Source organism: Rhineura floridana, chromosome 3 (assembly GCF_030035675.1).
Source record: "Rhineura floridana isolate rRhiFlo1 chromosome 3, rRhiFlo1.hap2, whole genome shotgun sequence".
Lineage (NCBI taxonomy): Eukaryota > Metazoa > Chordata > Lepidosauria > Squamata > Rhineuridae > Rhineura > Rhineura floridana.
This window is the reverse complement of record NC_084482.1, coordinates 222,067,744-222,081,085: the sequence shown is the minus strand read 5'-3', so window position 1 is coordinate 222,081,085 and position 13,342 is coordinate 222,067,744.

Here is a 13,342-nt window from a genome sequence, read left to right as displayed (position 1 = left end):
AATGTGTTGGTCTTTAAGGTGCCACAAGACTTCTGCTGCTACAAACTGACACTGACACCCCTCTGGAAATGCCCTACTTATGTACGTATATATATGCATACTTTTTTTTTTGAGAGCCAGTTGTTAAACATTTACCAGCACACCACTGGATTCATGTGCTTCAAATGTGTGTTGAACAGAGCTTGGAATAGTTACTTTTCTGAAATACAACTCCCATCAGCCCCAGCCAGCATGGCCACTGGATTGGGCTGATGGGAGTTGTAGTTCAAAAAAGTAACTTTTCCAAGCTCTGCTGTTGAATGTGCTTTAAATGAATGGTGTCGATCTGTCCTAGCTACAACACAATAGCTTCTACGTGCCAGGATAGGCTTTCCTAAACAAGAATGTTTTTAGCAGGTGCTGAAAACAATACAATGACGGTGTCTGCTAATGTCAGTAGGCAGGGAGTTCCAAAGCGCAGGTGCTGCCACGCTAAAGGACTGATTTCTTACAAGAGCAGAACAAGTACTGTGTGGCACCCATAACACGGAAAGCACACCTTGAACTTGGCCTGATAGCAACTCAGCAACCAATGCGCATTTCAGAGCAGAGATATTATGTGCTGATAGGGTCTCACTTGTGTCAGCAATCGTGCCACAGCATTCTGCACTAACGGTAGGATTGCCAGGCTCAGGGCAGGAGAATGATTCTGTATCTTTAAGAGAAGAGAAAATTCAGCCAAGTGCAGGTTTCTTGCAACACTGTAATGGGAAAAACCACAATGTGGAATTCTCCCTTCCCCCTGCAAAGCTTTAAAGATACAGAAGACCTCTTGCAGGCCGGGCCTGGCAAACAAGAGGTCTTCTGTATCTTTCAAACTTGTGCAGGGGAAAGGGAGAATTCCACCTTGTGGTTTTTCTCATTACAGGGTTGCAAGAACACCTGCACTTGGCTGACTTTCTCTTCTCCTAAAGACACAGGAGCAGTCTCAGGCCATGAACCTGGCAACCCTACCTGGAAACCACTGTGGGTGGGTTATAATACTAATAGTAAGAATAAGACATACACATACATGTGCAGCCTAAAATCACATACACATTCCCATCTCTAATCTTCGAAAACACACATCACCCACACACACACACACTCAAACACAATTCTACCCCCAAGACTTGCTGCCTCTCTGAACTGCCTCCCCTCTTGCCATTCTCCCCCACTGATCATTATTCTGCTAATTCATAGAATCTTAGAATACTAGAGTTGGAAGGGGCCTATCAGGCCGTGGAGTCCAACGCCCTGCTCAGCACAGGAATCCAAATTAAAACAATTCACTTGCCTCCAGCTCTAGTTAAAGTTGCACGACAGACCCACTTCCAAGAAACAAATCAGAACTCAATAAAAAGATCATCTGGAAGTGACTTACAATTGCTTCCTCATTGGAAAACATTCGAATGGCTGATAGGTTTCTGAATTTCATAGTAGATTTACTACACAGAAGTTGCAACTGGGCATCATTGATTGACTTAACAGGCAGCTATTGGAGAGATTGATGAAGGCAAAGGAGGTGGTTGGGGGGTGTTCTGGGCTTCTGCACTTGCATAAGCAAGAAAGAATTTATTATTTATTTTATTTATTTATTACATTTATATACTGCCCCATAGCACATTTTTAAAAAACACATTTTAAAAAATACAATTTAAAAACACAACTTAAAAAATTTAAAAACAAATCACTTTCAGCACAGAAAAAGGTCTGTTCACAGGACTTGTAAGAAAAGCTGTTTTCTATACATTAAAGCTGGACTACAAAGACACTCTTGTCTGGTGTTACCGCCAGTTACTGTTGAAAATGGAATGTGTGAAATGGCAGGTGACACAGTCAATGGTGCCTTAGGACTGATGTCTCCACAAAGTCTCCCCCAAAGACAAAACAGGAGACGGTTTACTAGGTGAAGAAAAGAGGCTGGTCATTGGCAATAATAATCAATAATGAGTGGAGCAGCAGGAACTCCATCCCCATAAAATGACTCACTCGATAAAGCTGGTAGAGGGAGGCTTGGTGAAGAGGTGTGGATGAAACAAAGCTATTGTGGCAGAGATGACCCCGCCAATGAGGTGGTCTCCTGGCTTGCAATAATTGAATGGTTTTATCTGATCTCTCTCCAAAGTCAAGGGGCATTTTGTCTTCAGCACCCCACAGTCTGCATTAGGCATTTGCAGCAGCAGCAACACCATCCTGTGTCTGCCTGGAGCAGCTTCCACCTTTCTGACTGCTTCCCTTCAAGTAATCTGAAGAGTTATTGGATGAAGTGAAACTCTTTCTGGAAGGCTTTCCTAATACTAATGGAGCCCAGCCAAGACTTCACACCTGAAGACAATGAAACTCAACGTCACATTCGGATAGTCTTCCTTGTTTGCCCTAAATCTCGGCCCATCCTCTCAATGGCACAGGAGACAATTGTGCTCAAGTCTTCTCTAGGTCACAGCTAAGTCATCATCTCATGTCGCTCTCAGTTCTGATGCCAAAGCCAATCTTTGGAGCTTTGGTGAGAAGATGAGGAATATCACTATGATATTGATAATTATGAGGGGAAGAAGCATCTCCTCTAAGTCCATGCGCTGGAGAAAAACATTTGCAAAAACTCCCACATGTGGCTCCAAACTGTCAGATGGATAACAGAGGGAACAACTGAACATGCCTAACCTTGACTGGAAAAAAACACATTCACAAGAGTGAGGATCAAGATTTCATTTTTGGACAGTGGTGGGCAACCTCTAGCCCCCACAGGCCAAATTAGGTCAGCTAGACCTCCTCATTTGACCCACGAGGCCGTTTTTAGCCAAGCCATGCCCACTGCCCTACACCTGATGCCATGTGTGAGTTCGGTAGACACAGCTGGTCCAAAGGGGGTTTGTAGGCAACGCCAACAAGCTACTTGGTGACACTTGCAAAGTCCCATCTACAGTGTTTCACAAGCACCAGCTATCAGCTATTAGGGTGGCGATCATGAGGGGTGCTTGTCTGCATGTTGTTGTTGTTATTATGTGCCTTCAAGTTGATTACAATGTATGGCAACCCTATGAATCAGCAACCTCCAAGAGTATCTGTCGTGAACCACCCTGTTCAGATCGTGTAAGTTCAGGTCTGTGGCTTCCTTGATGGAATCAATCCATCTCTTGTCTGGCCTTCCGCTTTTTCTCCTCCCTTCTGTTGTTCCCAGCATTATTGACAGACCCCAATATATGTGCCTATTTTACCCTGGGTGTTAACAACTTCCACCCCTGTTTGCAGGAGCAAACAGTATTGGAAGCAGGATCATGTGTCCCCGCTCTGATACCATTTGGAGTGCAAATCATCATGAAACATACATCTGGGGGGGGGCTTAATTTCTTTAAAAGCACTGTGGGTGGAACAGCAGCTGGCTTATCAGTCTGGCCCGTGCAGTTCACACATCCATACACCCACCAGAGCTCAAGCTACACAAACCGAAACCAAAGGGTGTTTTACAATCAGGGGAAAAGGCACGGCTGAGAGGTGGGAGTGGGTGAGATGGCTGCAGGAACGCAAAAACAACAGAACACTGCCTACACCTTTCCTCTCAAGTGCTAGAAACTTGCTCTCTCTGTCTCTCTCTTTAATGGAAAGCTGGAAGTGTGTAGATGATGGTCTGTTCAGGGGGTAGGGAACTCCACTCCTTGCTGCCCCCTCCGTGAACATCAATGACTGCAGAGAAAACGGCTCCAGATGACAACTCCAGGAAAATCATCTAAACCACTCATAGGTCAAAGAAAGGCAAAGCAACACAAAACAAATGGAGGCTAACCAGCCAACCTCTCCCCAAACCTTGAACAATTACTGAGAATTCCCAGGCAGAGTTCATGTCACTGTCAAGAAGCCCAGTCCTTTGCGGCAAGTGAAATAACAGAGCAGGAAGCCAGTGGCCATTCCCTAGTTATACTGTTGGGGGGAAGGAGAGAACACGGCCCTGTCTTCTGCCAGCCCCTCACTTCCCCCCTTTATCTTTCTGGCTCAGTTTACATCTGAGCCTTTATTTTCTGAATAAAAGCCTCTCTTTGGGGGGGGGGGCTCCCAAAGAGTTTCAATAACAATAGGGTCTCCCTGGCCCAGTTAATTGGCACTTGACAGACCCATTAGCCCACCTGGCCACTCTATTGGACTAACAAAGGAGACTCATCTGAACACTGCAACAGGTTTCTCATGAGAAGACATGATTCACTCGAAAAGACAATAATGCTGGGAAAAACAGAAGGGAGTAGAAAACGAGGAAGGCCAAACAAGAGATGGATTGATTCCATAAAGGAAGCCACAGACCTGAACTTACTAGATCTGAGCAGGGTGGTTCATGACAGATGCTCTTGGAGGTCGCTGATTTATAGGGTCGCCATAAGTCCGGTTAAACGAAACCAAACCCCTGCCTTCTGCCAAGCACACTGGTGGAGGGGAGAGAGAGTCAAAGTGATCCCTACCATTGGCCATGCTGTCTGGCGTTGATGGGAGTTGGAAAGCAACAATATCAAGAGGGCCGCCACAGGTTCCCTATGAGTCCTTCCTCAGCTAAGGGACGTCAAGGGTTTTTTTCTCCATTGCCTCCGTTATCTACAATAGTAATTGGGCTGATCTACCTTATAGAAGCTTTTGGTGCTGTGACTTCATTGGTGTTTGCTCTTTTATCCTCCAAGGTAATTTGTGTGTGTGTGTGTTGTGTTATATGTAGTTGCACTTCCATAAAATGGTGTATTTCTTCAAAGCAAGCAAGCAATACAATTACACATGTTAGGTTTTCTCATCATTTATATAGCGCCATCAAGGTTCAAGATGCTTTGCAGAGAAACAAGGTCCCTGCCCTGAGGAGCTTGCACTCTAGTTTTCCACAACGGGGAGGCAACAGGAGTAGGGGGGAAAGGTGGAGGGATGTGTGAGTGTGAGTGGAAACCAACCTCCTGTACGGACCATTTGGTTTTCATAGCCAATGTAAGTAAATTACTTGCTGTAAAATATTTTGATTTGTACGTATACTTGCTGCCTATGTGAATGGTTTCATTAAGATCATGATTTTGACCGTATTAATATGAGCCTGTCTGAGCCCTGAGATCATCAGAGCAAGCCCTCCTGTTGTTCCCGCCACCCTCACGGGCACTGTGATGTTCCTGTATTAATGTATATATGGTAAGTGCTGTTTGTATAGGAGATACATGGTAAGTGTTTCGGCGAGACATGCAGGCTGGAAACGCCGGAGGAGCCCCTCTTTGTGCGCAGCGATGTTGGCCAGCGGGGTTGCGTGGGGGGAGTCTCGAGACAAAGGGACTGGTGAGCTTTGAGGAAGGGTCCTTTCACTTCACCCAAGAGGAACAGGCTCAGCTGGATCCAGACAAGAGAGCTCTGTACAAAGAGATCATGCGGGAGATTCCTGAGATGGCGACCTCTTCTGTTAGAATTAGGAGAGGTTAAGGATAGCCTTCTTACTCCCTTCCTGGCACCCCTGCTTCGTAAATCCTTGGAGGGCCACTGTTGCCATCTGCCCGCTGGTGTGCTTCATCGCTACCTAGGACTCCGCCCCTTCGCCGGGTGTGCTGTCGTCGTCGCCGCCCACTTGTTTATGCGAGAGCTGCAGACGCTGCAGCTGTTATTACGGACTGTGTCGCTGCTGTGTGCTATCGCTGTGACTTTGTACTATCTATGGGCTGGCTTTGCCGCTGTTCAAGATGCCGGGGCCTTATCGTCATCCCGTCACTGTCGTCGCCACTGCCCCATCTTGTGGGTCGTGTCGCCGCCCGGATCATCTTCATCGCGACCTTACGTCACCGACACAGCCATTGTTGCTGTTGTTGCCCCCTGCTGGCCGTTGCTGTCTGTTTTGCTGGCTGGCTTTGGATGCATATACCATCTCGCACTGGCATTGTTGGGGTCTTATCATCACGACGGCTATCTGCATGGCACTGATACCATCTGTTATTAGTAGAGCCATAAAATTAAGTAGTGTGCTGGGTGATTGATGTATGATTGTGTAGTAATACATTAGGTTGATTGTATGAGTGTGAACAACTTTGATTCCCATTTAAATACTGAAATGTATGGATGTGGAGAATTTTGGGATTTGAATTTTTAGTGCTGCATTCTTAATAGAGCAGCGAGCAGTCTCTGGGGGTTTGGGGTGGATTTTGTTTTTTGTTTCTGTTATTAGTAGGGTAGGCCTGTCCTCCAGACAACAGGGATAGGGGCATGTGTAAACCAAGGGGGGAGGTGTCAGAGAAGGGTGGGGACCAAGTCATCCCAAGGTTGGGCGGCAGGCACTGGACTGATGCTAGGGGCAGACCACATCAGGTTAGAGGAACAAGGGATAGATGCGTAATATCCATCCCCTGTTCCGGGTCTGCCCAAACCCAGAAGTCAACTGGGGGACACAGGATTCCCACCGACCTTCGACTGCTGCTGTGTAATGCCAGGTCTGTAACGCAAAAAACATCTATCATCCATGATATGATTCTGGATGAGTGTGCAGACCTGGTGTGTATCACGGAAACCTGGTTGGACGAGGCCTTAGCACCCATTCTTGGGGCCATGTGTCCACCAGGTTTCCATTATGCGCAGCAACCGAGGGTCGGAAGGCGGGGAGGGGGTGTGGCAGTCATCTACCGGGAGTCTCTGATCTTCACCAGGCCTCCGCTCCCAAGGACCAAGTTTGTTGACTGCATGTACTGGAGGTTGGGCCCGAAGGGCAGTTTAGGGATCCTGCTTGTGTGGGGCACGCCCCGCTGCACGGCAGACTCCCTGACCGAGGTGCTTGAGGTGGTCTCGGATGTACGAACGCTGTCCCCAGAATTGTTAGTATTGGGAGACTTCAACGTGCATGCCGAGACCACTCTCATTGGAGCCCCTCGGGATTTCTTAGAAACCATGGCTTCTTGGGAACTGTGCCTTAGTAATACTGAGCCCACACATGTAGCCGGTCATACTCTCGACCTTGTATTTGTCCTGGGAGTGGAGGGGAGTGGTCTGAAGTTGGGGGCTATTTCTTCGACCCCCGTGTCATGGTCAGACCACTATCTGGTGAACTTTGTTCTCACAATGCCACACACCCTCCGCAGGGGAAAAGGACCTATTAAAATGGTCCGCCCCAGGCGCCTGATGGATCCTGATGGATTCCTGACTGCCCTTGGGGAATTGGAACCTGCTGAAGGTCGCCTGGTCGAAACACTGGTGACGGAATGGAATGAGGGAATCACCAGTGCATTAGACCGGGTGGCTCCGAAATGTCCTCTCCCCCTGAATAGAACTCAGACAGCACCGTGGTACACACCCCGGTTGCGTAGTCTGAGACAGGAGGTGAGACGACTAGAACGCCGGTGGCGGAAATCCCGTTCTGAAGATGTCCGAACACAGGTTAGAGCAGCAATAGCTGCCTACCAGGTGGCAATGAAGGCAACAAAGAAGGATTTCTTTGCTGCCTCTATTGCATCCGCAGAGTGCTGTCCCAGGAAGCTGTTCCAGGTGGTCCGAAGCCTGGTCGGTCCAGTTGCTCAGGAACCCCTGGAACATTCTAAGGCTTCCTGTGACAAATTGGCAAAGCACTTTGCGGATAAAGTCGAACATCTAAAGAACTAGATTCCATACGCCGTGTATGCGGTAGATGATCCTGAGTTGGCCAGCTGCAATCCGGTTTCATGGGATCTGTTTCGGCCTCTTCCTTCTGAGGATGTGGACAAGGTACTTTCAACTGTAAAGCCTACCACCTGTCTGATTGATCCTGGCCCATCATGGTTCCTTGTGAACTGTAAAGAAAGATTGGGCGAAGGGATTAGGGCGGTGGTAAATGCATCCTTGAAATGCATCTTTAAAAGAAGATTAGACAAATTCATGGAGGACAGGGCTATCAATGGCTACTAGCCATGATGGCTGTGCTCTGCCACCCTAGTCAGAGGCAGCATGCTTCTGAAAACCAGTTGCCGGAAGCCTCAGGAGGGGAGAGTGTTCTTGCACTCGGGTCCTGCTTGCGGGCTTCCCCCAGGCACCTGGTTGGCCACTGTGAGAACAGGATGCTGGACTAGATGGACCACTGGCCTGATCCAGCAGGCTCTTCTTATGTTCTTATGAGGGTGTAATGCCACCAGCCCTCAAGGAGGCAATTGTAAGACCTATCTTGAAAAAGTCCTCCTTGGATCCCCAAGTTTTGAACAACTTTCGCCCTATTTCGAATTTACCATTCTTGGGCAAGATCATTGAGCGAGTGGTGGCAAATCAGCTGTCAGCACACTTGGAGGAAACGGATTATTTGGATCCATACCAATCGGGTTTCAGGACTGGACATGGTACTGAAACAGCCTTGGTCGCTTTGGTTGATGATATGAGGAGGGCTATGGATAGGGGAGAATTCACCTTCCTTGTCCTCCTGGATCTCTCAGCGGCTTTTGATACCGTTGACCACGGTATCCTGTTACATCGCCTGGGAGGGTTGGGAATAGGAGGCACTGTTTTACAGTGGTTCCATTCCTTTCTCTCTGACAGGCATCAACAGGTAGCATTGGGGGATGAGATTTCAGACCCTTGGCCTCTCACTTGTGGAGTGCCACAGGGTTCTATTCTCTCTCCCATGCTATTTAACATCTATTTAAAACCGCTGGGTGGTATCATCAGGAGATTTGGGCTGCGGTGTCACCAATATGCTGATGACACGCAGCTCTATCTCTCGTTTAAATCTTCACCGGAGTTGGCTGTAGAGACCTTGTCCAAGTGCCTGGAATCCGTGAGTGGATGGATGGGAAGAAACAGGCTGAAGCTCAATCCTGATAAAACCGAGGTACTGCTTGTGGGTGACAGGGGAAAGTTGGGTATTGTTGACCTGGAACTCAATGGGGTAAGATTGCCCCTGAAGGATCAGGTCCGCAGCCTCGGGGTTATTCTTGATTCCAAGCTGTCCATGGAGGCTCAGATTTCGGCAGTGAGCCGGGCAGCTTGGTATCAGTTACACCTGATACGGAAGCTGCAACCCTACCTCCCTATTCATCAGCTCCCACTGGTAGTGCATGCACTGGTCACCTCTCGACTGGACTACTGCAATGCGCTCTACGTGGGGCTACCCTTGAAAACGACCCGGAAACTACAGCTGGTACAAAATGCGGCGGCCCGTCTGCTTACAAACAGCCGCCGCCGTGATCACATTACGCCGGTGTTAGTTCATCTACACTGGCTTCCAGTTGCTTTCCGGGCCCAATTCAAGGTGTTGGTATTAACCTTTAAAGCCCTATACGGTCTCGGCCCAGTTTACCTGAAGGAGCACCTCCAGTACCACCAACTTAGCCGCCTGACTAGATCAGCCACGCAGGGCCTTCTCTCAGTACCACCAACGAAAACAGCTAGGTTGGTGGGAACTAGGGAGAGGGCATTTTCAGTGGTGGCCCCCACTCTCTGGAACTTCCTCCCGTTCGATCTTTGACATGCCCCTTCCCTGGATGCATTTCGCCGAGCATTAAAAATCTGGCTCTTTGGACAGGCCTTCGGGACCTCCAGGGTGGGCTAAGCTTTTATTACTATTACTGAATGCCCGTTGTTTACATACTGTTTTATACTGTAATTTAATCCTTTATTGTCGACTGTATTGTATTGCTATGTATTTTAAATTGTATTTTAAATTGTATTTTACTGGAATTTAATTGTGTACGTCGCCTAGAGTGGCCTTGGCCAGATAGGCGACACAAAAATTAAATTATTATTATTATTATTATTATTATTATTATTAAAGAGGAGGGGGGAGTGAATGGGCAGTAGAATGCTGGATGATTGGCTGAGTGTTGAGAATGGCGGAGAGTATAAATGGAAGGATGACAGTTAAATCTGGGTGGACGTGAGTGGGTTGTTTGAGAGGTGTTTGTCAGGAGAGTGTGGAGAAGGAGGGAGGTGGAGTTTGGAATAGTAATAGATGAAACCATATGCTTATGTGACTTTATAAAGTAATCTTGTTACCTTTGTTATATAAATAAATACTTATTTGGTTTACCAAAGGCCTGATCCTTGGCTGGGGTTTCACAGACCAGAAGGGAGGGTAAGGTAATAACCAAGGCTGAAGGGAAACAGTAACAAATGGTGGCAGCGGTGAAGGGAAGAAAATAACACCACAAGTATTCAGAGCAAAACAGAATTATATGCATTCTGTATAGATCAAAGGGATTGGGACAGTTTAAGCACGCAGTCACAGAGGTAACCTGATTGAGAGAGACTCAGGCAGAGTCTCTGGGGATACTGGTTATAGGACGTGACTGGTGGTGCTGCCTAGCAGGGGGATCTATTGAGATCTGTGCTAGAGTGGAGAGGGAAACCATAAAAAAGGACAGTCCGGACTGGTGGAGTCCCTGGTGGTGCCTAGTGACAGGCAGTAGCCAAGAGCAGATAGGAACCTGACAGGGAGAGCCAGGGAAGGGCGTCAGAGGCATGTCTGTTGGAACACAGGGAGCTGTCTTGGTGGCTGCCCCCAAGCTTTGGAATTCCCTTCCTAGGGAGGTTAGGGTTATCACTGAACACCAAAGTCAGGATCATTCAAACCATGGTATTCCAGATCTCTATGTATGAATGTGAAAGTTGGACAGTGAAAAAGTGGGTAAGAAAAATAAACTCATTTGAAATGTGGTGCTGGAGGAGAGCTTTGCGCATACCATGGACTGCAAAAAAGACAAATTATTGGGTGTTAGAACAAACTAAACCAGAACTATCACTAGATGCTAAAATGATGAAACATGTTATCATACTTTGGACACATAATGAGAAGACATGATTCACTAGAAAAGACCATAATGCTGGGAAAAACAGAAGGGAGTAGAAAACGAGGAAGGCCAAACAAGAGATGGATTGATTCCATAAAGGAAGCCACAGACCTGAACGTACAAGATCTGAACAGGGTGGTTCATGACAGATGCTCTTGGAGGTTGCTGATTCATAGTGTTGCCATAAGTCATAATCCACTTGAAGGCACATAACAACAACAAATGTGTCATTATCTAAGAAATCCTTTTCCCATCAGAAACCTCTTTCATAGTGAGTGATGCCCCAAACCTTCTCCTTCCCCAATTTTTCTTTGTCCCCACCCAATGAAAATTCTCTCACTACAGTGTCCTGAGCTCTGCCCTTCCAGCCACAGGGGCCATCACCCAGTGGCAGGGGCCATTTGCTAGCGGCAGGGTCGCTTGGCCAGCCAGAGGGCCCTCAGCCACTGCCTGACCTGGCCACCCACTGGCGCCAGGCCTGGTACCCTGCAACATCTGGTAACACAACTGCCAAGGGGCCAGGAAACAATCACCAATGCTGCTCTCTGGACTCGGTCCCATAGGTAAGACTGGAACAACCGTAACACGTTGCCCCAATTCCCATTCCACAGAGCGTGTCCAAGAGGATACCTTTTATGGAAATATGTATGCAGAGTGATTCAGCGGTCTGAGCTGCGTGTGTGCCAGTGTGTATTTACCTAAGTAGCAGTGTGTATTTACCTAAGTAGTAGCGGTTAAGGTGTTGGACTACAACCAGGGTTCGAATCCCCACATAGCCATGAAGCTCAGTGGTGACCTTGGGGCAGTCACTGCCTCTCAGCCTCATGAAAACCCTATTCATAGGGTCGTCATAAGTCAGAATCGACTTGAAGGCAGTACACACACACAGTCACACACACACACACCACCAACAACAGGTGCTGTTTTTAAATTACCCTCTTCGGGTCAAAAGTGTGAGGTGCCCACAGTAGGAGAAATCCAAGATTTCATTGTAGGTGTGGCTGGGCATCCTGGTATATGAGGGTGGAAGAAAAGTAGGACCAAAGTCCAATTGTTGACTGGTTTTATTGCAGTTATATCCCACCTTTTCTCCAAGGAGCTCAAGGTGGCACACCTAGTTCTCCACCTCTTCCATATAATCCCCAAAATAACCCTGTGAGGTAGGTTAGGCTAGACTGAGCAGTCACTGGCCCAAGGTCACCCAGCGAGCTTCATGGCTGAATGGAGATTCGAACCCAGGCCTCTCCCAGGCCATAGTCCAATAGCAGGCGCCATCTCTGCTATCTTTTCGGCGCCTTTTGAAGACTTTCCTCTTTCAACAAGCCTTTTAGGTTGAGACCTATCCCAGTCTGCGTCTGTGTTAGAATTGCTTAATATGTTTTTGATAACGTTTTCCACCATTTTTAAAAATGTTTTTAACGCTGTTTTGTTGTAATGTATTTTAAGCTCTGTTTTAAGATCTGTTTTTATGATGTTTTAAAGTGTTTAGGGCGGGATACAAATTAAATAAATAAATAAATAAACAGTCTGACCACTACCCTACTCTGGCTCTCAATCTACTTAAAAGCGAGTTCCTAGTAAGTGTCCATACGATTGCAGCCTTTAAATATAAATTGACTTTATAGCCACAGAAGAAAAAAAGAAAAGAAAGGTTTTTTGAACCCAGAAACTGGCTGTGCCTGCTCAGTCTTTCTCAAAGTCTATACGGGGAATGTCCCTGTCGCGGGAGAAGTGATGCAATCGGGGCGCGACGCTTCCCTCGTCCGGGCTTTTTGTATGTTCAGTACACGTGCAGGCAGCCCTTTGTGGTCAGTCCTGGCGGAGGCGACCAAGGCCTGGAGAGGCTCCGGCTGCTCCAGAAGGGTGAGGGGCTTGCGAGGAAGGAGGGGAGGGGGTGTGGGAGAAGGCGGGGTGCTGAGTTTGGGGGCGCCCCTTTCCATCTGGCGCGGGTGGGGTGATGCAGCAGCACATCAACTGAGCATGGTTACGGTCGCATGAGCCGCAACGATATTACACAAGGAAGTTGTTGTGTTTTATGCTCTTCTCTTGCTTAATATATTCCGTTTTGCACTGCGCTAGCTTTCTGCAAAAAAACCAATCCAAACCAACCCCTTCCAGATATTGGTGTGCAATATTTTGTTGAAAAAGCAGAAAACAACTCAGCCAGTTCTGGACTTTGCTTCAAGAAGGATGCACCGCAACTGGAACGGGTTCAGAGGCGGGCAACAAGAATGATTACAGCCTTTCCCAACTAGGGCAACCAGATGTTGTTGGACCACAATTCCCATCTTTCCTGACCATTGGCAATGCTGGCTGAGGCTGATGGGAGTTGTGGTCCAACAACATCTGGTGGCCCACTAGTTAGGAAAGGCTGGATCAGGTGAAACAAAGCCCTGTGAGGAGAGAGTGAAAGAACTGGGCATGTTTAGCTTTGTGAAGAGGGACTGAGGGGAGGTATGATAGCACTCTTGGAGTACTTGAAAGGTTGCCACACAGAGAAGGGCCAGGATCTTTTGATCGTCCCAGAGTGCAGGACATGGAATAATGGGCTCAAGCTGCGGGAAGCCAGATTTTGACTGAACAGCAGGAAA